This window comes from Ranitomeya variabilis, chromosome 4, assembly GCF_051348905.1.
Source record: "Ranitomeya variabilis isolate aRanVar5 chromosome 4, aRanVar5.hap1, whole genome shotgun sequence".
Lineage (NCBI taxonomy): Eukaryota > Metazoa > Chordata > Amphibia > Anura > Dendrobatidae > Ranitomeya > Ranitomeya variabilis.
In genome coordinates this window covers 186,389,520-186,415,718 of record NC_135235.1, presented here as the reverse complement: position 1 = coordinate 186,415,718, position 26,199 = coordinate 186,389,520, and the positions used below count along the sequence as shown (strand labels likewise).

At 43.6% G+C, this 26,199-nt stretch overlaps 1 long non-coding RNA gene across 2 annotated transcripts; it reads right to left on the bottom strand.

The window, feature by feature from the left end:
* Nucleotides 1-14,580: 14,580 nt before the first annotated feature.
* On the bottom strand, nucleotides 14,581-25,760 carry LOC143768573 (uncharacterized). 2 transcript variants are annotated; one of them, XR_013213952.1, is made up of 4 exons: nucleotides 25,618-25,760; nucleotides 23,976-24,090; nucleotides 15,216-15,281; nucleotides 14,581-14,722 (listed from the first exon to the last, which is right to left on the bottom strand). It is a non-coding gene; the product is annotated as an uncharacterized LOC143768573 (long non-coding RNA). The 2 variants fall into 2 exon arrangements; XR_013213953.1 differs by having other exon boundaries at nucleotides 15,216-15,256.
* Nucleotides 25,761-26,199: the final 439 nt, after the last annotated feature.

The window sequence follows — 26,199 nt, the reverse complement described above, 5'->3', positions numbered from 1 at the left end:
CTGAGTGCCGCCGTAAAGTGAAAGCAGATCACAGCGGTGACGTCACCGCTGTGCTCTGTACTGCCTTACGGCCGGGAGTCAGTCAGAGCGGGAAGCAGACGGCAAGGGACCTGAAGGACACCGGAATGTGAGTATGTACGGTTTTTTTTTTTTTTTACTTTTACGCTGGTAACCAGGGTAAACATCGGGTTACTAAGCGCGGCCCTGAGCTTAGTAACCCGATGTTTACCCTGGTTACAAGCGAACGCATCGCTGGATCGCTGTCACACACAACGATCCAGCGATGACAGCGGGAGATCCAGCGATGAAATAAAGTTCCAAACGATCTGCTACGACGTACGATTCTCAGCAGGGTCCCTGATCGCTGCTGCGTGTCAGACTCAGCGATATCGTATGGATATCGCTGGAACGTCACAGATCGTACCGTCGTAGCAATCAAAGTGCCACTGTGTGACAGTACCCTTACACCATGGCATAACACGGTGTAACGCAGTCCGTTAATGCCGCCATTAAGCCCTATGTCGGACGCATCGCCAGCACACGACCAAAATGGGCCGTCATTGAGTGACGGACCCTGGGACGCGGGCTGCAGTGTTTCCGAGTCGGTCACCGCTAACACAGATAGAGCATCTGCTAGCTCTATCTGCGCGCTAGCGCGATCACATTTCGGCACTTGCGTTAATGCAGCCCGTTTAACGTATGTGTTGAACGGGCTGCTTTAACGCAATGTGAACCCAGCCTTAGATGGTCGTCCGCTCCCACCAAAAGCAGATTCCACCAATTTTTATCTAAAGAATATGGATACTTTGAAGATAAACCATGATTTTCATTTTTATTTCATAATTCAATAATACACATGAAAATAGGAAACTTTTTAATACATCTTATCAGAGAACTCTGTTTCTTTCTCCCTTTCAACTGATCTTTCACTAGTCAGTAAAATTTATATTCACTGAAGACAGAGTTTCCTATCACTTAAAGGGAATCAGTCACCCCCTGGACGAATTTAAGCTATTACTATGGGCATGCAGGTAATAGAATGGTTAAACCAGCCTTACCTTATTGCCTTATGGCTGTGGTGTAGATGTTGAGAAAAGCATGTTTAGGCTGTGTGCACACAGTGCGTTTTTGATGCATTTTTTTAATTGGCACAAAAATGCTAGGGAATCCTTTTGCCTGGAAAGTCAATAAGAATCCTGAAGTTTTGTGCACATTTCTTCCAGGCTCTGGGGCATGGAAGAAATCCCTGCCTCCTCTCTTCATTATAAAAGCACGACTCTCCCATGTACGTCACACTGACCTGTGATGTGCTGAGGTGGTGCTGTAATCCCGCGCATGCGCTGTCTAATTGCATGGTTATTTGAACCTTATTCACCCTTTTATGGGTAGTGTCAATTACAATTAGCAAACTAACAATTACAGACTGATATAGAGGGGCGAGGACCCTGCCCTTGCGGGCTTATATTCTACAGGATGGTGGGGAAGGAGACAGTAGGTTAAGGGTTGCAGGAGCTCTGGTGTTGGTGAGGCGGTAGCTTCGCTAGTGGTGAGGAGGCAGCGGGGTCAGTGCAGGCTGTAGGCTTTCCTGAAGAGGTGGGTTTTCAGGTTCTGTCTGAAGGATCCGAATGTGGTTGATAGTCGGACGTGTTGGGGCAAAGAATTCCAGAGGATGGGGGAAGTCTTGGAGGTGTTTGGGTGAGGAGCGAATAAGTGTGGAGGAGAGAAGGAGGTTTTGGGAGGCCCGGAGATTGCGTGAGGGAAGATATCAGGAGATTAGTTCAGAGATATATGGAGGAGACAGGTTATGGATGGCTTTGTAGGTTAGTATTAGTAATTTGAACTGGATACGCTGAGGGAATGGGAGCCAGTGAAGATATTTGCATAGGGGGAAGCGGAGGAGTAGCGAGGAGAGATGACTTAGTCGGGCAGCAGAGTTAAAGATGGACTGGAGAGGTGCAAGGGTGTTAGCAGGGAGGCTACAGAAAAGGGTGTTGCAGTAGTCAAGGCGGGAGATGAGGGCATGCACAAACATTTTAGCAGATTGACGGTTGAGGAAAGGACGGATTCTGGAGATATTTTTGAGCTGGATTCGACAGGAGGTGGAAAGAGCTTGGATGTGTGGTTTGAAGGACAGGGCAGAGTCAAGGGTTACTCCGAGGCAGCAGACTTCCGGTACAGGGAAAAGCGTGATGTCGTTAATCGTGATAGATACGTCAGGTAAGGAAGATCTATGAGATGGAGGAAATATAATGAGTTCAGATTTGTCCACATTGAGTTTGAGGAAGGGAGAGGAGAAGAAGGTGGATATGGCTCATAGACACTCCAGGATTCTGGACAGCAGAGAGGTAACGTCTGGGCCAGAAAGGTAGATCTGAGTGTCATCAGCATAAAGGTGGTACTGGAATCCATGGGAATTTATGAGTTGTCCCAGGAAAACAAACCAAAAACAGGCAGAGATGCTTACCTGTCTAAATGAGCCTCAATACAATTGCACTGACAGGGTGCAGCGGACCCAAGTAAAATGGCAACTGTACAGGTGCAATACCAAATGAAACAGCCAGCCTTCAATCAGGGATTGGCCGTGTGGTACACCAATGCAAAAAATGAAGGCTGGCTGTTTCATTTCGTATTGCACCTGTGCAGTTGCCATTTTACTTGGGTCCGCTGCACCCTGTCAGTGCAATTGTATTGAGGCCCATTTAGACAGGTAAGCATCTCTGCCTGTTTTTGGTTTGTTTTCTTGAATATTGGAGGATTTTTTTCCTCTTTTTGTGGATTTCATGCTAGAGTTGGACTGGGAAACGTAAGGACCCTTGACGCGGGTTCCCAGCTTACATATTATGGCCAGAATATCAACCAATACCTTACATATATTGATATGTTTTTTTGCACGTTGTATTTTTTTCGGGGTGCAGTTGGGCCCAAATGGTTCTGTACACTGTGGCCTCTGTTCACACAGGATGCATTATAGTTAGCACTGGGCAGCCCGCCATAGGGCGTCATTAATAGGCTGTCTGCCTTTTTTTGGTTTGTTTTCTTGAATATTGGAGGATTTTTTCCTCTTTTTGTGGATTTCATGTTAGAGTTGTACAAGGCCAAGTGCATAGATTGAGAAAAGTAGGGGTCCTACAACAGAGCTTTGGGGGACTCCAACAGATAGAGGGTGGGATGAGAAGGTAGTGTGGGAGTGGGAGACGCTGAATGTGTGGTTGGAAAGGTAGATCCAGGATAGGGTGAGGTCTTTGATGCCAAAGGAGTAGTGGATCTGTAGTAGGAAGAAGTGGTCAACTGTGTTGAAAGCAGAGGACAGGTCTAGAAGGAGGAGTGCAGAGTATTGTCTGCTAGCTTTGGCTCTAAGTAGGTCATTAGTAATTTTGGTCAGGGCTGTCTCAGTTGAGTGATGGGGCGGAAACCAGATTGTAGATTGTCAAAGAGCAAGTTAGATGAGAGGTGGGAGGAAATTTCAGCGTGGATGTGCTGCTCCAGGAGTTTGGAAGCGAATGGGAGCAGCGATACTGGGCGATAGCTGGACATAGCAGTTGGATCGAGGGTTAGCTTTTTAAGGATAGGCGTGATTGTGGCATGTTTGAAAGCAGAAGGGAAGGTTCCAGAAGTTAGTGATAGGTTGAAGAGGTGGGTTAGGGATGGGACAAGAGTGGTGGCGAGGTTGGGGAGGAGGTGGGATGGGATGGGGTCGAGCGCACAGGTGAGTCTTCATTGATCTTCTGCACAGGCACATCTCTGCTACTGTGCAGTGACTCACCGCTGCCTGCACAGAAGATCAATGAAGGCTCTGCCCATAGAAGGGTGGATAAGGTTCACATAACCTCACGAGTGGAAGGCACATGTGCAGAATTGCAGCGGTACAACAGCACATCACAGGTCAGTGTGACACTGATGGATGGGGGATGCTGTTATAATGAAGAGAGAAGGCAGGGATTTCTTACAGGCACTGCACGCCCCGAAGCCTGGTAGAAATCATTACCATATAACATTAAAACTGCTTTTCTCAACATCCAGACAGCAGCTATGAGGCATGCAGGTAAGACTGGTTTAACCATTCTATTACCTTTATGCCCTTAGTAATAGCTTAAATTCATCCAGAGGGTGACAGATTCCCTTTAAATAGGAGATGACAGTTGGTGCTTTCAAAATTCTATGGAGGAGGGAGGAGCTAGAGGCCGACACAGACATTCTGCTGCAAGTTCTCCTGAAACCATAGTAACAGTCATCCACAGAACTTCATGAGCACCGACTGCCATCTCCTTCCTCAGTGATGGGAAAGTCTGTATTCACTGAAGTCAGATTTTGCTGTAAATTGAGATTTTTGAAAATGAATAATATTAGTTCAGGAGGAGAAAGAGGAAGATTTTTATAATAAGATATATTACACAATTTCTTATTTTCTAATTTTTTCTACTATTGATATATGGAAAAATAACCAAATAAAAATCTAGATTGTGAGCCCCATTGGGGACAGCGATGATAATGTGTGCAAACTGTAAAGCGCTGCGGAATATGTTAGCGCTATATAAAAAATAAAGATTTATTATTATTTATTTTTTATAAAACGATGGTTACTCTTTAAGTGTGATATAAGTGAACCGCGACTGGTTATTTGAGCTGGATTGTATGGAGTTGGGTAGATCGAACCTGGTCCAACTATCGTGCAGATCACAAGAAATTGAATAAAAAACATGCTGCTAATTTGTCCATTTTTGCAGACAACAGAGCAATGCTTTTTTATTAAGCTTGTAAGCGCTGTTTTGAAGCTAACCAGGATCGCTGTTATATCCTAACCATGGCCAGCTTCAGTGCAGTGCTTACCAACTAGGCAGCAGCAGTGGTCGATCTCCTAGACAGCAAGCTGCAAATAAAAGAAAAGGAGTAATAGCTCAAGAATGGCTGCAAATTTTAATAATCTCTACATTTCAAAAGTGCTTGTTATTTCAAGCACAATTTACATCTGTAAGGTTGTCTATTTTTTTCTTAAATGCATGTATTTCCAACTAAAAACTTTTTTTGCAATTCGATTCCATTAAAATGTTTGGACCATTTGGCTTTTACATGGTCTTTGGATCACTTCACATTCAGCTTTGAAGTGGTCTGTGGTCACAAATCAGCTGAGAGGACCACAGAAAAAGACGAATAAGACCATATTGACATGTTCAATATTTGGTCAGTATTTTACCTCAGTATTTGTAAGCCAAAACCAGGAGTGGGAGAAAAATATAGAGTGGTGACGTGTTTCTAATATATTTTTCCTCTGATTGTTCCACTCTTGGTTTTGGCTTACAAATACTGAGGTAAAATACTGACCAATACTGAGAGTGTGAACGTGGCCTAAGAGTTACAACCTCCCCTTTAGACTGTCATAACGGACTCACTGATGGATTTTCAGTTAACTAATTCTGCAGTCAGTATTAGACTGTATAAGGCCACCTTCACACATTCAGTATTTGGTCAGTATTTTACCTCAGTATTTGTAAGCCAAAACCAGGAGTGGAACAATCAGAGGAGAAGTATAATAGAGACACGTCAACACTTCTGTATTTATCACCTACTCCTGGTTTTGGCTTACACATACTGAGGTAAAATACTGACCAAATACTGAACGTGTGAACGGGGCCTAACACAGAGGCTATAGGAGACAATAGTTTTAATGAAACGCAATTAAAAAAAGAAACGCAATTAAAAAAATTATTTTTAGCCAAAAACATGCATTTAAGAAAAAAAAAAATTGTCCCCAGAGATAGAGAACCCCATATAGCTTTTTTAATGACCTAATTGACAAACTTTAAAAAAAAATTAATATAAACTTAACATATTTTCAGATAGTAATTCAAACATCCATTAATTAAAAGCGATCATGATCATGGAATCAATATCTTACATTTTTCTTTAAAATATAAGTAGGCTGGCAATGTACAATAAGCTGCCATTATGTATACATTGGAGTATCAGGTCCGTAGTTATAAGTTATAAGCTTGTTATAGATACTTCTTGTTTTTTCTCTCAGCTCATTGAACTTCTAGTTTTTCCGACATGACTGATAAAATAAAATAGCTGCCAATAACACTACCTCCAATATGCCAAAAAAATCATTATCCCTGTTATGTGGGGATTTAAAGACGGAAGTAGCTATGAATCCTGTGTTTTTGCTGGTCGGCCTTACAAAGAGGCCTATTTATTTTTATTACTGCCCTGAAATACTCATAACTTTTTAAACAAAGCATAAATGTGTTGTAAGGTAATGGCAATTTTATTGATCAGTAAAACCAGCCCACAATAATAGTAAAAAAAAGAACTTAAAACATCACACCAAAGTGTGACTCGCCAGCTGTTGTAAGACTACAACTCCCACCATGTCCTCACAGGCATAGGGCATGCTGAGAGTTGTACCTTTAGATGAGCTGGAGAGGATTGTGGAGCACTGACTTGACATTTATTTGACATGTTACATAATGACATTACAAAGAAACATCAGCAGACACAGACAGAAGAAACCCCTGTCGAAGAACAATGTCTGGGCTCTCTGTAGTCCACTAGCTCCTCATAATGCCCAAATCCACCTGCTTAGGAGGTTGATGTGACCCCTTTACCTCTTGTGCCCCTCTTGCACCAATGGGTATTTTCGTCTTGAGTTGAAATACCATGTCCAAAGAAGAATTCTGTGACTTCAAATTTTGGTGATGAACACCCTAGAATGGATAAGCCGATCAGCCAACCGTAGTATCTGAGGATCTTCCAATAGACCCAGCCTTTGACCCAATAATATGCTTGTAATACAGCAGAGCCCTAAAGCTTCATACACATTAGACTAATTTTGGCCTCCATCGATGGGTTTAGACAGCCCTATAATGTGTATGGGGGCACCGGTCAACTGACTGTTGGAAAAGATGTTGATCAGGCATGTCACATTTTGGACTGCCAATCGCTTTGTTTTCCCAGACATATGCCTCCACCAGACATGTCTCTCATTTGCTTTCTCATAGAGAACACAGAAGGTTTCAGCTGAGAACTTCTGTGTATGGGAGAGGCAACCAAGATGGCTGTTGGTCGAATGGACAGCTGAAGCATAATTCAGTCAACATCCATCTAATGTGTACTAAATGGCGCCCAGAGGACAACCCTATTTTGAGCTAACTTTGGAGACAATCATTTGCCACTTAGGCCTATTTCCATTTGATTAGAAATACCCTGGATATTTTGGTTGTGAACAGCCTCAATCAGAGTCATGTCCTCTGATTAACCCATTAAGACCCAATTGGGTGCTTTAATAAGCTCATCATTTTTAAGGATAAGCTGTCATTCAAAATATCTCCTGCTTTTTAAATAAAATAATAAACATTTTAATTATATGTTCGCATTGAGCAGGTTATATAGCATACATGCAGATTATTGAGCTTCCTTTAACAGTACCAGTCTAGGTGGCCCCTTAGATGCCAGTCACACATGCCCTCCAGGGTGTATGCCAGAGTTGCCCTCCATGGTGTCCCCACAGGTCCTAGTACAGTTAAGCACAAACTTCCTGTCATCGAAAAGGAGATCACCACATCCTCCAGCATTGGGACTGGGAATATGGACCAATTAGATTTTTTTTTTAAACTTGTAATAGTTTTATATAATTTTTTTTACTGAAGTGAGCTATATTAAAGAAGTAATACTGCTCGGGGCAAACAGGTGGATTCTGCAGGTGATTCAACCAGTCCAAACCTATAATTGTTAGAAGGTGATTTTTCTTCATAAGAATTCTTCATAGGAATTTATGATCCTCTGCCATCAGTTATCTCATTGCGGTTTTCTGCTGAAAGTCAATGTCCACTTTTCCCAGGATGCAACAATATATAATTATCAATGTGTCGCATACACAAAACTGGAGTGAGAACCAACAAAAAATGAGGATTTTAGCCTCATAAAGTGTAGTGATAACACTGATATACTGTGATTTTGGTGCCAATAATGTCTGAACGGTTTTGTGTTAGGTTTATGGTGCTGATTAAGAATATGGCTTGGCTTTTGACAGATTGGCTCCAGTTTCTGAGATATTCAATAATTAATTAATTATAGTAAAATAAATTCTGGGTTCAAAAAGTCTCTTTTGTAGCATTGCAAGCCTACAAATTGAAATACAAAATAGTTAAATTGGATATTTCATTGCCTAAAATGCTGTTAAAGAGTCAAAAGACCAAAAGCTATTACATTTGTTATCACACACAAGATGCATTGAGGGAGTGCATTATTTTCATGTATGAATTATCTCAAACACTAGAACCAATTCAGCAAAATTAATGGAATATTTGAATTCAGCGCCCTCAGAATACCCTCAATGCATTGAAAAACCTTGATACCTGGAAAAAAAATTTTTTGTAGACCTGTGGTCGTCCTCTGAGCACATATAAAGCCTAAACTGAGCAAACATTAAACTTAAAGGGAACCTATCACCCCGTTTTTTTCGGTATGAGATAAAAATACTGTTAAATAGGGCCTGAGCTGTGCATTACAATAGTGTAGTTTGTGGACCCCGATTCCCCACCTATGCTGCCGAAATACGTTACCAAAGTAGTCATTTTCGCCTGTCAATCAGGCTGGTCAGGTCGGATGGGCGTGGCTTCTTCCCCCAGATATTGCGTAGTTTTCCGTTGGTGGCGTAGTGGTGTGCGCATGTCCAAGGTCCCCAATCCTGCACGGGGGGGTGAAAATAGCAGCGATGTCCGTTATTCCATTGGTGGTCGGTGGGCGCGGCCATCTTCCTTTGGCCGCGCGTGCGCAGAAGCGGCGCTCTGCTGGCCGCGGCTTCAGGAAAATGGCCGCCGCGATCTCCATCTGCGCACGCGCGGCATCCCGCGGCCATTTTCCTGAAGCCGCGGCCAGCAGAGCGCCGCTTCTGCGCACGCGCGGCCAAAGGAAGATGGCCGCGCCCACCGACCACCAATGGAATAACGGACATCGCTGCTATTTTCACCCCCCCGTGCAGGATTGGGGACCTTGGACATGCGCACACCACTACGCCACCAACGGAAAACTACGCAATATCTGGGGGAAGAAGCCACGCCCATCCGACCTGACCAGCCTGATTGACAGGCGAAAATGACTACTTTGGTAACGTATTTCGGCAGCATAGGTGGGGAATCGGGGTCCACAAACTACACTATTGTAATGCACAGCTCAGGCCATATTTAACAGTATTTTTATCTCATACCGAAAAAAACGGGGTGATAGGTTCCCTTTAAAGGGGTTGTGCAGGCATATAATACTAGTGAACTATCCTCAGCATCCAACACCTCAACCAATCATCTGAGGTTGGCCAGATGTAGTGAAGTCACAGCTTACTATGAAGTAACTCTCGAGATTGCCCATAGCGGTATCTTCAGCCCGGCATATTGGACACCTCTGGATTTTCTACACCTTGTGATATCATGACATTGTGTGAGGTGTAGTCAGTTGGCTTCATGCATCATGACATACCTAGCACTGCGACGTCACACCTAGTAAACACCAAAGGAGCTTGAGATACTAGGCTAAGGATGCTGGCCGCTGAAGTGAAGACTATCCTCTTTTTTCTAGAATCTAAATTTAAATAAAAATCAATAGGCTTATTAGACCTATTCAACAAGGGAATTTACTGGTGTATATGTTGAGCATGGAACCCAAACGTGGCCTAACGTTACCTAACAAAAATTAGTTCTATATGTAATACACTCTTATTGAATTTTGTTCTGTTTTTATCTAATGTAAAGAAACCTTTGATATCAATATCCAGTTGTAATCATTAGACGCATGCTTTGAAATAAAGAAGCTTTCATTACTGGGCCCACCAAACTTGCTTTCTTCTATAAGAGGTGTAAATGATCTCATTTAATTGCTGATGGGTGTTGGAGTCCTTTTGACTCTTATGAAGTAAAAAAAAAAACACCTTGATCAGTTTATTCAGGTTTTTAATTAACATATTCCAATGATCCTCAAAGGTAGTCTTTAAAAGATCAAATGTATGGGTCAAACAAAGACCTTGTTGACTGGGAAAACCATTTCAGGACATTGAATATGTTAGCAGCTCAACATATACACTCCTCAACATTGAAATTGCAATACCAAGAAGAAAAAGCCGTGGAGTTATGGAAATCACAAGATCAAAAGACATGATAATGATATGAAAATGATGAAAAAAAATGGAAACAAAATGTTCAAAACATCTCGACTTATACAGTATCCAGTGTGTGATCGACACATACAGAAATCCCCGCACTTACAGCCTTGGCTGTTATCAGTGACATTATCAATAGTTGTCTGAGGAATATTCTTCCATGTTGAATGCAATTGGCCAAAGCATCAAGATCTGCTGCTGGCAGCTTCCTGTATAATTACTGATCACTAACATTTCAGATGTGCTCAATGAGAGAAAAGACTGAAGATGCTGCAGCCATGGTAGCACATTTAGGCCATGTAAGCTGCTCACAGTAACATAAGCAACATGAAGTCTGATGTTGTCCTGTTGAAAAACAGCTCCTGGACAGCTACCATACATTATGCCACCCAACTCCAGAATTCCAGAAGTAGGACTGGTGTGAGATTCCCTCATGAAGACCTCTTCATGGGCCTGCCCACATGATCTTGTTAAATTATGTCTCATAGTGAACCTTTCTGGACTGCAAGTGAACGTATACATCACATAACAAGACAAAGGCATCAAAGTGTGTCTACACAAACCATTAGAAGTCATTTGGCAAAATGGCAAAAATGACATAGAAGGCTGGAATGGAGTTCTATCCTCCTCTGGGAAGAATCCGCTTTTGTCTTAGACACCATGATAGCTGACTATCAGGCTGGAGATCACGTGGACAACACTATGAAGTGGCCCATGAGCCATTTTTCAACACAAAAACACAGGGCTTCGTGTTTGTTGTGGGCAGCCCGTGTGGCCTAAACGTGTTACCATAGCCTGCAGAGTTTCCGGACCTGTCTCCCATCCAGCACATCTGACTCATACTTGATTCTGAATAAATCAAGATGTTTTGAAAATGTTATTTGCATTTTTTTTCATCATTTGCATACCATTAATGGATAGCAATATGGCAGCCTCCCTGTCTCCGATCCCTCTACTGAAATAATCAATGCATTTGGTGTTCTGAATATTTAAGAGTCTGTTTACATGAGCCAAGTTGAGACACTGAACAACCTCTGATCCCCTGCTTGTTTATCGGTCAGCAGTCATTTAATGAGATATTTATGCAGTCAGGAATTTCTTCAGATGTGCACTAAACGATCAGTAACAGATCAATCAATGCACATAGGCCACCATGGTTCTGAGAAGTACAAATCCTGTTTTCACAAAATAATGTGCTGCCGAGAGCAATGATCTTTTGTTTAGCACAAAAGATTATTTCACCCAATGAACACATTTTTCTCATTCGTCGGGTGATCAACGGCCTGGTTAGACTACAAGATCATTATTAAAGGGAACCTGTCACCTGAATTTGGCGGGACCAGTTTTGGGTCATATGGGCGGGGTTTTTGAGTGTTTGATTCACCCTTTCATTACCCGCTGGCTGCATGCTGGCCGCAATATTGGATTGAAGTTCATTCTCTGTCCTCCGGAGTACACGCCAGCGCAAGGCAATCTTGCCTTAGGGTACCGTCACACAGTGGCATTTTTATCGCTACGACGGCACGATTCGTGACGTTCTAGCGATATCGTTACGATCTCGCAGTGTCTGACACGCTACTGCGATCAGACACCCTGCTGAGAATCGTACGTTGTAGCAGATCGTTTGAAACTTTCTTTTGTCGCTGGATCTCCCGCTGTCATCGCTGGATCGTTGTGTGTGACAGCGATCCAGCGATGCATTCTCTGGTAACCAGGGTAAACATCGGGTTACTAAGCGCAGGGCCGCGCTTAGTAACCTGATGTTTACCGTGGTTACCAGCGTTAAAGTAAAAAAAAACAAACAGTACATACTGACCATCTGATGTCCGTCAGGTCCCTTGCCGTCTGCTTCCCGCTCTGTCTGTCTGCCGGCCGGAAAGTGAGAGCAGATCACAGCGGTGACGTCACTGCTGCGCTCTGCTCTCACTGTACGGCTGCACTCAGTCAGAGCAGGAAGCAGACGGCAAGGGACCTGACGGACATCAGATGGTCAGTATGTACTGTTTGTTTTTTTTTACTTTAACGCTGGTAACCACGGTAAACATCGGGTTACTAAGCGCGGCCCTGCGCTTAGTAACCCGATGTTTACCCTGGTTACCAGCGAACCTCGGCATCGTTGGTCGCTGGAGAGCGGTCTGTGTGACAGCTCCCCAGCGACCACACAACGACTTACCAACGATCACGGCCAGGTCGTATCGCAGGTCGTGATCGTTGGTAAATCGTATAGTGAGACGGTACCCTTACACAGGTGTGTACTCTGGAGGACAGAGAATGAACTTCAATCCAATATTGCGGCCAGCATGCAGCCAGCGGGTAAGGAAAGGGTGAATCAAACACCCGAAAACCCCGCCCATATGACCCAAAACTGGTCCCGCCAAATTCAGGTGACAGGTTCCCTTTAAATGAAATCTACAGGGTGTTTCCAGGCCCATAAACGGTGACTTTGTAAACTAGGGGTTTGCACTACTGTAATACACTGGCATTACAGAGAGTGGTTGTTTCATCAGTAGTTTGCCCCTGTGTTACCTCCTTTAGTATGGGGGTCTGCTGCACCCTGTTTGTGCATTTTCCTTTGTGACCTTGGTTGTAAATACCATTGCCTTTTTGCTATGTGTATGAAACGAGCTTTCAACAGCGACAATCATGCAATGTGACTGGATCTTAAACGGAATCTGTCAATGGGATCACTCCTCCTAAGCCATCTACATAGGCATGTAGGTCATAGGAAGGTGATTAAAATGATACCTTGATATCTGTGATCCGATATATTATTCCAGAGAAATCCATGTTTTTCCTAAGATGTAAATAAGCTGTTAGGATCTATGGGCCGGACATAGATCTCCGAGACTCCTCCTCCAGAGATTATTTTAAACAAACGGGGTAGTTCCCAGTGTGAGACATATAATGACTGACAGTCTACTCTCCTGATCTACATATCTCACACTGATAAATAATCTCTGGAGACCTGTTTTCAGGTTCATAGATCCTAACAGCTCATTTACATGTAATAGAAAAACATGGATTTCTCTGTAATAAAACATCAGATTGAAGATATCGAGGTATAATTTTATTCAACTTCCCATGACCTACAGGTGCATCTCACAAAATTAGAATATCATCAAAAAGTTAATTTATTTCAGTTCTTCAATACAAAAGTGAAACTCATATATTATATAGAGCCATTACAAACAGAGTGATGTATATCAATGGTTTATTTTTGTTAATGTTGATGATTATGGCTTACAGCCAATGAAAACCCAAAAGTCATTATCTCAGTAAATTAGAATACTTTATAACACCAGCTTGAAAAAAAATGATTTTAACATCCGAAATGTTGGCCTACTGAAATGTTTGTTCAGTAAGTGCACTCAATACTTGGTCGGGGCTCCTTTTGCATCAATTACTTCATCAATGCGTCGTGGCATGGAGGCAATCAGCAAGTGGCACTGCTGAGGTGTTATACTTCACACCAGACCTTGCAAATTAAGGTCCCAGAGTCTGGAGGAAGAGTGGAGAGGCCACAATCCAAGCTGCTTGAGGTCTAGTGTGAAGTATCCACAATCAATGATGGTTTGTGGAGCCATGTGATCTGCTGGTGTAGGTCCACTGAGTTTTATCAAGATCAAAGTCAGCGCAGCCGTCTACCAGGAAATTTTAGAGCACTTCATGCCCCCCCCCCCCCCGCCGACAAGCTTTTTGGAGATGGAAATTTCTTTCTTCAGCAGGACTTGGCACCTGTCCACACTGGCAAAAGTACCAATACTGTACCTGGTTTAAACACAGCAGTATCACTGTGCTTGATTGACCAGCAAAGTCGCCTGACCTTAACCCCATAGAGAATCTATGGGGTATTGTCAGGAGGAAGATGAGAGACACCAGACCCAACAATGCTGAATGCTGCTATCAAAGCAACCTGGGCTTCCATAACCCCTCAGCAGTGCCACAGGCTGATCGCCTCCATGCCACGCCGCATTGATGCAGCAATTGATGCAAAAGGAGCTCGGACCAAGTATTGAGTGCATTTACTGAACATACATGTCAGTAGGCCAACATTTCAGATTTTAAAACAATTTTTCAAGCTGATGTTCTAAAGTATTCTAAATTACTCAGATAATAACTTTTGGGTTTTCATTTGCTGTAAGCCATAATCATCAACATTAACAGAAATAAACACTTGAAATAGATCACTCTGTTTGTAATGACTCTATATAATATATGAGTTTCATTTTTTGTATTGAAGAACTGAAATAAATGAACTTTTTGATGATATTCTAATTTTGTGAGATGCACCTGTAGACGGCTTAGGAGGGTTGATCCTACTGAGAGATTCCCAAGTGTCAAGTTAATAAACGAAGCACCAAAACTGTTGTGTGTGAACAAGGCCATTCAGCCTTCAATAAGAAACAGACCGAAACATTTATTTATTTTCCATTTATGGAATAAATCTTTCCTACAGAATAGGAAAATACAAATGCTTGCAAACAAATGCTCATCTGCATCGTCCGAAAAAATGTGACCTTGCCCGGCATCGCGGCAGACATCCTCACTTCCTGAATTCTGCTTCCAGTGATTGCTTGTCTAAGAAGAGCAGTTAAAAAAAAAGTGAAGATGGGAGGGAGGATTTTTTTTCCTCTTCTAATCCCCTTAGCAGTTCAAACTTTCCTTCTTCTTCATCCACCCCTCCCTGCGCATATTTATCCCTTTCTCACTTCAAACAGACCCTTCTGTCTCATTGTTTGCACCTTGGAGGTTTTTCTTTTTTCCTTCATATCACACTGTTTTTTGTTGACAAAGCTTTCCCCTCTCTTGGGGGATGGAAAGGAAAGCAATTGGTGAAAGAGATTTGGAAGGCTTCTCTTTTATGCTGTGAACACCTCCCTCCCCCATCTCGTCCCATTCCTGCATATGTATATCACCTCATCTCTTTTTCACTAATTTTAGGTCACATTACACCCTCACTGTATGAGCTATCAGCATGGAGCACTTGCAAGTGATACTTTAGACTGTGTGTGCCACCCAAGGCTATTCCAGCTTTTGAATTCCACAATGAAAGAGCCACTCAATCATATACCTTTAATCACGAAGCTTTTCTTTACAATGCATCCACAGACACTAAAAAGACATAAAAAGCAGCGAGCTGTGAAAAAAGAAAGTTACAAATAAGGTCAAATAAATACAACAAACAAACAAAAGGCTGATGCAAAATGGAAACTGAAATTTTCAATTTTAAGTGGATCCGTTTAAAAAAAAAAAAAAGAAAAAGGTATCCAGTTTGTCTTCCTTTTCGCGTCCCTTTTATTTTGTTTGGAATGCATCCGTTTTTACTCTAGAGTTTTGTTCATCCACAGTGCTAAAAATGCGGATGCGTTAAGAAATCTCTTATAAACCATTTCCTATAGATTTCAATGTAAAAAAATCGGATCCAGTTTCTATCTGTTTGTAGAGTAGTCTACGGCCTTGATTTTTATCAAAATCACTTTTCTTTGTCTTGTTGTGTGCGCTAATTTTGCACCAAAAAATTATCTTGAATTTGACACAAAATCGAAAATTCTTCGTTTTTGTCTTTAACCATTTTTTTTTTTTGTGAATTTACAAAATCAAAAGTCGCAAAACTTTTGGAAAGTTGCAAGTTTGTCTAAACTGCACCAGAAACCGTAATCTAGGCAAGGACAGCAGGGAGATGCATTAAAAAAAATAAATGTGACATTTGGAAAAAAAAAGTCACATTTTTTGAATCCGTTTAAAATGTGTGGATGAACAAAGTTGTAGAAAAAAAAATTAAAAAAGACATAAAAAAATAAAGACAACTTAAAATGTACTGCAAAACACACAACACTTGCCACGATTAAGATTGTTGTTTTTCACCCCGGTATTGATGAGAGGATGGGTAGAGTCTTACAAGACTCCTTATTCTTTAAGTGGTGTACGCCTCTGTGTGCCCTTGCCACAAATCTTGCTTGCGTAAGATTTGTGGCATAAGAAATGCCACCGTTCATCAGTAACTTGTTACACCACCATCCCGCCTCAATTTTGATCACTTTCTTTGAGCTGGGCAAAAATGGCGTGGAAACACCAGAAGGTGCAGTTTTTTGGCACAGCCTTGCGTTGTGCAAAGCTTTCTAGCATAAAAGCTTTGATGCAATAGATGAGTCCCGTGCAGCACTCTGTTGTCTGTGTACACTTGGTGCAATGTTATGATCCCAATGGCAAGGATCTCAGAGATTACAGCAAAAGTCTGCAAACATAAATACCAGCTCATAGGGACGTGGTAACTAGGCTGACCATATACCTGATCCTAGCACAAACACTAACAGTAGCCGGGGAACATGCCTACGTTGATCCTAGACGTCTCGCGCCAGCCGGAGAACTAACTAACCCTATCAGGGAAAATAAGACCTCTCTTGCCTCCAGAGAAAAGACCCCAAAGTAATACAAGCCCCCAACAAATAATAACGGTGAGGTAAGAAGAAAAGACAAACGTAAGAATGAACTAGATTTTAGCAAAGAGAGGCCCACTGACTAATAGCAGAAAATAGTAAGATGACTTATATGATCAGCAAAAAACCCTGCAAAATATCCACGCTGAATATCCAAGAACCCCCAAACCGACTAACGGTGAGGGGGGAGAATATCAGCCCCCTAGAGCTTCCAGCAATATCAGGAATCACATATTGTACAAGCTGGACAAAAATATGAACAAAGAAAAATAACAAAAAAAATAAGAAAGCAGGACTTAGCTTATCCTGCAAAGAACCAGGACCTGAAGACAGGAGCAAACAGAAATGACTGATTACAACGATGCCAGGCACTGGACTGAGAATCCAGGAAGTTTAAATAGCAACACCCCAGGCCTAACGAAGCAGGTGAGTACCAACCTGGTAAAAGACAATCCAAGTGCCAAATCACTAGTGACCACAAGAGGGAGCCAAGAAGTATAGTTCACAACAGTACCCCCCCTTTAAGGAGGGGTCACCGAACCCTCACCAAGACCACCAGGGCGACCAGGATGAGCAGCGTGGAAGGCACTAACCAAATCGGCCGCATGAACATCAGAGGCGGCCACCCAGGAATTATCCTCCTGACCATAGCCCTTCCATTTGACCAAATACTGAAGCCTCCGTCTAGAGAGATGAGAATCCAAGATCTTCTCTACCACGTACTCCAACTCGCCCTCAACCAACACCGGAGCAGGAGGCTCAACAGCAGGAACCACAGGCACAACGTACCGCCGCAACAAAGACCTATGGAACACGTTGTGAATTGCAAACGACACCAGAAGATCCAAACGAAAAGAAACCGGGTTAAGAACTTCCAAAATTTTATAAGGACCAATAAAGCGAGGCTTAAACTTAGGAGAGGAAACCTTCAGAGGGACATACCGAGAAGACAACCAAACCAAATCCCCAACACGAAGTCGGGGGCCCACACCGCGGCGGCGGTTGGCAAAACGCTGAGCCTTCTCCTGTGACAACTTCAAGTTGTCCACCACATGATTCCAAATCCGCTGCAACCTATCCACCACAGAATCCACCCCAGGACAGTCAGAAGACTCAACATGACCCGAGGAGAAACGAGTATGAAAACCAGAGTTGCAGAAGAATGGCGAAACCAAAGTAGCGGAACTAGCCCGATTATTAAGGGCAAACTCCGCCAATGGCAAGAAGGTCACCCAATCATCCTGGTCCGCAGAAACAAAACATCTCAAATAAGCCTCCAGTGTCTGATTAGTTCGCTCCGTTTGACCATTAGTCTGAGGATGGAAGGCAGATGAAAACGACAAATCAATGCCCATTCTAGCACAAAAAGATCGCCAGAATCTGGACACAAACTGGGACCCTCTGTCGGACACGATATTCTCCGGAATGCCGTGTAAACGAACCACATTCTGAAAAAACAAAGGAACCAGATCGGAAGAGGAAGGCAACTTAGGCAAGGGTACCAAATGGACCATCTTGGAAAAACGATCACACACCACCCAGATGACAGACATTCCCTGAGACACCGGAAGATCAGAAATTAAATCCATGGAAATGTGTGTCCAAGGCCTCTTCGGGACGGGCAAGGGCAGAAGCAACCCGCTAGCACGAGAACAACAAGGCTTAGCCCGAGCACAAGTCCCACAGGACTGCACAAATGACCGCACATCCTGTGACAAGGAAGGCCACCAAAAGGACCTAGCCACCAAATCTCGGGTACCAAAAATTCCCGGATGCCCTGCCAACACCGAGGAATGAACCTCGGAAATGACTTTGCTGGTCCATTTATCAGGAACAAACAGTCTGTCGGGTGGACAAGAGTCAGGTCTACCAGCCTGAAATCTCTGCAACACACGTCGCAAATCAGGAGATATGGCCGACACGATTACTCCCTCTTTAAGAATATCAGCTGGCTCCGAGACTCCAGGAGAGTCAGGCACAAAGCTCCTAGAAAGAGCATCAGCCTTAACATTCTTCGAACCAGGCAGGTACGAGACCACAAAGTCAAAACGAGAGAAAAACAATGACCAACGAGCCTGTCTAGGATTCAGGCGCTTAGCAGACTCGAGATACATCAGATTTTTGTGATCAGTCAAGACCACCACACGATGCTTAGCACCCTCGAGCCAATGACGCCACTCTTCAAATGCCCACTTCATGGCCAACAACTCCCGATTACCAACATCATAGTTCCGCTCAGCAGGCGAAAACTTCCTAGAGAAAAAGGCACATGGTCTCATCACAGAGCAACCAGAGCCTCTCTGCGACAAAACAGCCCCAGCACCGATCTCAGAAGCATCCACTTCAACCTGAAAGGGAAGTGAGACATCAGGCTGGCACAAAACAGGCGCCGAAGTAAACCGGCGCTTCAGCTCCTGGAAGGCCTCCACGGCTGCAGGGGCCCAATTAGCCACATCAGAACCTTTCTTGGTCATATCCGTCAAAGGTTTAACAACGCTAGAAAAATTAGCGATAAAGCGACGGTAGAAATTAGCAAACCCCAAGAACTTCTGAAGACTCTTAACAGACGTGGGCTGAGTCCAATCATGAATAGCTCGGACCTTGACTGGGTCCATCTCCACAGCAGAAGGGGAGAAAATAAAACCCAAAAAGGAAACCTTCTGCACTCCAAAGAGACACTTTGAGCCCTTCACAAACAAAGCATTATCACGCAAAACCTGAAACACCATCCTGACCTGCTTTACATGAGAATCCCAATCATCCGAGAAAACCAGAATATCATCCAGATAAACAGTCATAAATTTATCCAGATACTTCCGGAAGATATCATGCATAAAGGACTGAAACACTGAAGGAGCATTAGAGAGCCCAAAGGGCATCACCAAGTATTCAAAATGACCTTCGGGCGTATTGAATGCAGTTTTCCATTCATCTCCCTGCCTAATGCGCACAAGGTTGTACGCACCACGAAGATCTATCTTGGTGAACCACTTGGCACCCTTAATCCGAGCAAACAAGTCTGACAATAGTGGCAAAGGATACTGAAACTTAACAGTGATTTTATTCAGAAGCCGATAGTCTATACAAGGTCTCAAAGACCCGTCCTTCTTGGCCACAAAAAAGAATCCTGCACCAAGAGGGGAAGAGGATGGACGAATATGCCCCTTCTCCAAAGACTCCTTGACATAAGAACGCATCGCGGCATGCTCGGGTACAGACAAATTAAATAATCGTCCCTTAGGAAATTTACTGCCAGGAATTAAATCTATAGCGCAGTCACAGTCCCTATGAGGAGGAAGATCACTGGACCTGGACTCACTGAATACATCCTGATAGTCACACAAATACTCAGGAACCTCTGAAGGAGTAGAAGTAGCAATAGACACCGGCGGAGAATCGCAATGAATCCCCTGACAACCCCAACTCGACACAGACATAGCCTTCCAATCCAAAACAGGATTATGGGTCTGTAACCATGGCAGACCTAGCACGACCAAATCACTCATTTTATGCAGAACAAGAAAACGAATCACCTCCCGATGTTCAGGAGTCATGCACATGGTCACTTGTGTCCAAAACTGCGGTTTATTTTCCGCCAGTGGCGTAGCATCAATTCCTCTGAGAGGAATAGGAATTTTTAAAGGCTCCAGGACAAAACCGCAGCGCTTGGCAAACGACAAGTCCATAAGACTCAGGGCAGCACCTGAATCCACAAACGCCATAACAGGGTAGGAAGACAATGAACAAATTAAAGTCACAGACAAAATAAATTTAGGCTGCAAATTACCAATGGAGACAGGACTGACAACCTTGGTTAGGCGTTTAGAGCATGCTGATATAACATGTGTAGAATCACCACAGTAAAAACACAGCCCATTCTGTCATCTATGATTTTGTCGTTCGGTTCTAGTCAGGATTCTATCACATTGCATTGCTGGATCGGGGTTTCTATCACATTGCATTGAAACAGGTGTCTGTTCAGACAACACCGCCAGAGGATTAGCGGATTTGCGCTCCCGCAAACGCCGATCAATCTGAATAGCCAGCACCATAGAATCATTCAGACTTGTAGGAATTGTGAAACCCACCATCACATTCTTAATGGCTTCAGAAAGGCCATTTCTGAAATTTGCGGCCGGAGCACATTCATTCCATTGAGTAAGCACGGACCATTTCCGAAATTTTTGGCAATACACTTCGGCTTCATCCTGGCCCTGAGAGATAGCCAGTAGAGCTTTTTCTGCCTGAATTTCAAGATTAGGCTCCTCATAAAGCAATCCGAGCGCCAGAAAAAACGCATCGACATCCGCCAATGCCGGATCTCCTGGCGCTAACGAGAAAGCCCAATCCTGAGGGTCGCCACGCAAAAAGGAGATAACAATTTTAACTTGCTGAGCTGAATCTCCAGACGAACGAGGTTTCAAAGATAGAAACAATTTACAATTATTCCTAAAATTCCTAAATTTAAATCGATCTCCAGAGAACAGCTCAGGAATAGGTATCTTAGGCTCAGACATAGGACTGCTAACAACAAAATCCTGAATGCTCTGCACTCGTGCAGCAAGCTGATCCACACTAGTAATCAAGGTCTGAACATTCATGTCTGCAGCAAAGCTTACAGCCACTCTGAGAAAAAGGGGAAGGAAGAAAGAGGAGAAAAAAAAACTCAGAACTCCTTTTCTTTTAATCCCACTTCTGCAATGCATTAACTATTTTAGGCCTGGCATACTGTTATGATCCCAATGGCAAGGATCTCAGAGATTACAGCAAAAGTCTGCAAACATAAATACCAGCTCATAGGGACGTGGTAACTAGGCTGACCATATACCTGATCCTAGCACAAACACTAACAGTAGCCGGGGAACGTGCCTACGTTGATCCTAGACGTCTCGCGCCAGCCGGAGAACTAACTAACCCTATCAGGTAAAATAAGACCTCTCTTGCCTCCAGAGAAAAGACCCCAAAGTAATACAAGCCCCCAACAAATAATAACGGTGAGGTAAGAAGAAAAGACAAACGTAAGAATGAACTAGATTTTAGCAAAGAGAGGCCCACTGACTAATAGCAGAAAATAGTAAGATGACTTATATGGTCAGCAAAAAACCCTGCAAAATATCCACGCTGAATATCCAAGAACCCCCAAACCGACTAACGGTGAGGGGGGAGAATATCAGCCCCCTAGAGCTTCCAGCAATATCAGGAATCACATATTGTACAAGCTGGACAAAAATATGAACAAAGAAAAATAACAAAAAAAATAAGAAAGCAGGACTTAGCTTATCTTGCAAAGAACCAGGACCTGAAGACAGGAGCAAACAGAAATGACTGATTACAACGATGCCAGGCACTGGACTGAGAATCCAGGAAGTTTAAATAGCAACACCCCAGGCCTAACGAAGCAGGTGAGTACCAACCTGGTAAAAGACAATCCAAGTGCCAAATCACTAGTGACCACAAGAGGGAGCCAAGAAGTATAGTTCACAACAGTGCAACCCTCCACAAGGAATAGAGAGGTATACCCTTTACAATAGGAAGAAATCCAGGAACCAAGGCACCAGACATCCTCCTTTCTGTCCCGTGCAGCATTTTAATTTCTGTGCATACTTGGTGTAACCCTCCACAAGAAATAGAGAGGTATACTCTTCACAACATGGAGAAATCCAGGAACCAGGGCACCAGACGTCCTCCTTTTGGTAACTTTATTAGTAAAGAAAAATCACAATGTTTCGGCCACGCAGGGCCTTTATCAAGCCACATCTCTCTTTTTATGGCTTGATAAAGGACCTGCATGGCCAAAACGTTGTGATTTTTCTGTACTAAAAAAATTACCAAAAGGAGGAAGTCTGGTGCCCTGGTTCCTGGATTTATTTATATGGCTACCACATTGTAGAGGGCTGCACCAAGTGTGCACAGACAGCAGAAAAAGGGATGTCTGGTGCCCTTGTTTCTGGATTTCTCTATATGGCAACCACCTTGTGGAGGGTTGCACCAAATGTGCACAGACAATAGAGTGGTGCATGGGACAAGAAGGAGGATGTCTGGTTCCCTTGTTCCTGGATTTCTCTATATGGCTACCACCTTGTGGGGGGTTACACCAAGTGTGCATGGACAACAGAGTGGTGCACGGGACCAAAAGGAGGATGTCCGGTGCCCTGGTTCCTGGATTTCTCTATATGGCTACCACATTGTGGAGGGTTGCACCAAGTGTGCACAGACAATAGAATGGTGCACGGGACCAGAAGGAGGACGTCTGGTACCCTGGTTCCTGGATTTCTCTATATGGCTACCACCTTGTGGGGGGTTACACCAAGTGTGCATGGACAACAGAGTGGTGCACGGGACCAAAAGGAGGACGTCTGGTGCCCTGGTTCCTGGATTTCTCTATATGGCTACCACTCTGTACAGTACTTTTGTGACATTTGGATTGATGGCGGATGGGAATTCAAGAACCACAAGGACAAATTGGGGCAAACTGCTGGGGGCGAAATGTACCTGGGGGCGAAATGTACCCGGGGGCGAACTGCTGGGGGTGAAACATCCAAAAAATGAATAGCAGCTGGAATGTAGGAAAATGGAAGTCATTTTATGTCACTTTTGGTGACATAAAACTTTTTTCCATTTTCATGATCCCAATATAGATCCAGAAATTATTACTGTACATGTGAACAGAGCCCTAGTGAATGAGAATTTCTAAATCTCCATATACTGTATGCAGTGAATACAATGAATAGGGCTTTGGCTTGGGGTATGGCGGGACGTTGTGCTTTTTTGCCTTGTAACTTCAATGGGGAAAATGCATGCACCACAATATATACAGAACATCTAAAAACTTGCTAAAGAAAGAAACATAAATAAGCCAAACATTGATAAGAAATGCGCAAATGTGCTTCTTTTGTTGCCGTAATTGAAAATGAGACCCCCTGATCAAAGGATCTTCCCCCCAAACCACAACCACTACCATCCAATTCTGCCCAAGTGCATTTCAAAGCAGCACTTATTAGTCCCAGCAGTGGTCTAATATTGATTAAAAAAAAGTTTAAAAACAGCTCTTACCATATGCAAATTGCTTGTCTGTAGTCAAGGAGATTTTTTTTGTAGGATTCCCTGTAAAAAGCTTCTACTGTATATGGCTCCACATGACATTTGAGGGCTACAAAGCTACTGTAGGCCCTTTATATGTCTATGGGGGCAGTATTACAGCTCTGTATAGCTAGAAGCTCCAAGTATGGACATGTACATAGGGCCTAAGGTTAGCATCGATTTGACTTCGCTCATAAAAAATTAAGACATTTCGCACAAATGTGAGAATGTAGAATAAAAGATTTTACAGATAACATTAGCACTTCACGCTATACAGAACTGATACAGAATAATATTTACATTTAGGCACTTACCGCTGATGTATTGTCTCATGAGAGTCAATTTCTGCTGTTTGGTCTCCATCTGGTCAGACCTTCATGTCAACATCTCCCAGCCACGACTTGCCTTGTCACGATGATCGTCGCAGCCCTAAAAATAACAGGGTCACAAATATTGTATACATACATGTCTCCCCACACTACGCCCCTGAATGCAGATATGTAGCCCACCATTAATAAAGTATTAGCCACCCACCAATCAAATTATAAAGTGATAAGCAGCACTGTGTCCCCATTACCTACAATCTCTGCCACCCAATAATATAAATTATTCAGCCTGTGACTCTCCCCAATTAACTGTAAGGCTATGTGCACACAGAAAATATGCAAGGTTTTACAGTACAAGCGACGTGGATGCGATCCCCGAAGTCTCATGCACACGTTGCTTATTTGTTCCTTGCAGATTTGCAGCAGATTAAAATCTGCATTATGTCAACTTATGCAGCATATTTCACCCATACTAATAAGTAGGGGAAAATACATAACAAAAGCATGGCAATAATGTGAAAAAAATGTATGCATTTTACACAGTGTTCTTCCTGTCAACACATTAGGATATGCAGCAGAATTTTCTCCTGCAAATTCTGAGCATTTGCACATAGCCTTAGTCCCTGTCCTGTGTCCCCTCCATTCATTATACTTATATAGCATCATAATGAATTTGGGGGATGGGAGAAGATGCTATCAGGTACTGAGCATCCTCCACCACCTTCCAATTCATTACAAGTCCCTGACAGCATCTTCTCCCACCTTTCAATTCGTTATAAAGTGTCCTTTGCACCCCATCCACTCCCAAATAAAATTTAAGTCCCTGATAGTGTTGTAAAGAATTGTAAGATGGAGGAGGATGCTATCAGGGACTTGGCACCCTCCTCCGCCACCCAATTCATTTTACATCCATATCAAATTTCCTCCTCCCCCTCCCCTTGTTCATAAGTCTATTATAAGTCCCCCTTACTCCCATCCCAATTCCCCATCCCCCTCATTGTCACCTTCCCCACCTCCATAATTGTCATGTTCCGCAAGCCCATCATTGTCCTCTTCCCCACCCTCATCATTGTTCTATTCCTCACCCCACTCATTGTCCTCTTCCCCACCCCACTCATTGTCCTCTCCTCCATCCCATCATTCTTCTCGTGCACCCCCTCATTGTCCTCTCCACCACCCCATCATTGCTCTCTCCACCACCCCATCATTGTTCTCCCCCACATTCATCGTTGTTCTTCCCCTCACCTGTCCTCTCCCCCACCACACCTCAGTGTCCTCTCCCCCACCACACCTCAGTGTCCTCTCCACCCTATCATTGTTCTCCCCCACCCTCATCATTGTTCTTCCCCAACATACTTCAGTGTCCACTCGCCACCTCTCCTCTGTGTCCTCTCCACCACCCCATCATTGTTCCCCCCACCACACCTGTTTCCTCTCCCACATCACACTACAGTGTCTCCTCCACTATTCTCATCATTGTTGTCCCCTACCCTCATCATTGTTGTCCCCCACCCTACCTTAGCATCCTCTCCACCAGCCTCATCATTGTTGTCTATCAGCCTCAACATTGTTGTCCACCAACCTCATCATTGTTGTCCCTCACCCTCATCTTTGTTCTCACCCACCTCACCTTAGTATCCTCTCCCATACCACACCTCAATATCCTCTCCACCAGCCTCATCATTATTCTTCACATCTTCATCATTGTTCTCTCCTACCACCTCATACTGTAATTGTACTCAACCACAACCTCTGTGTCCTCTCTGCAGTGTATTGCCTAAACAAAAAAAAAATATACAACACCATTCAGCTCTCCGTCCGTCCCCCCGCAGCATCGTCGTCGCCGGCAGCTTTCTCTCTGACACAGGCGCTCACTGCTTGTTGACATCATCAAGTTACGCACGGCTGTGTCAAGAAAAAGTAGGCGCAGGGTAGGAAGCAGAGGACGAATCCCTACAGCTCTGCTCTGTTGAGATTTTCTCCTGTATGCACAGAGCTGCAGGGATCGCTCCCTGCCCGCTGCACATGAGGGCAATCTGGTGTTTTGCCCTACGTAGCCTTGGGCTCCAAGAAACAGACCAGATTGCCCTCAGTATTAGCTACCCTTCAGTGGCTCCCCCTCTAATTCTGGGTCCCGGTGCAGTTGCACCGACTGCATCAGCACCGCCCCTGTATTTGATACATTTTAATAAAATGAAAAATTTTCTCTACC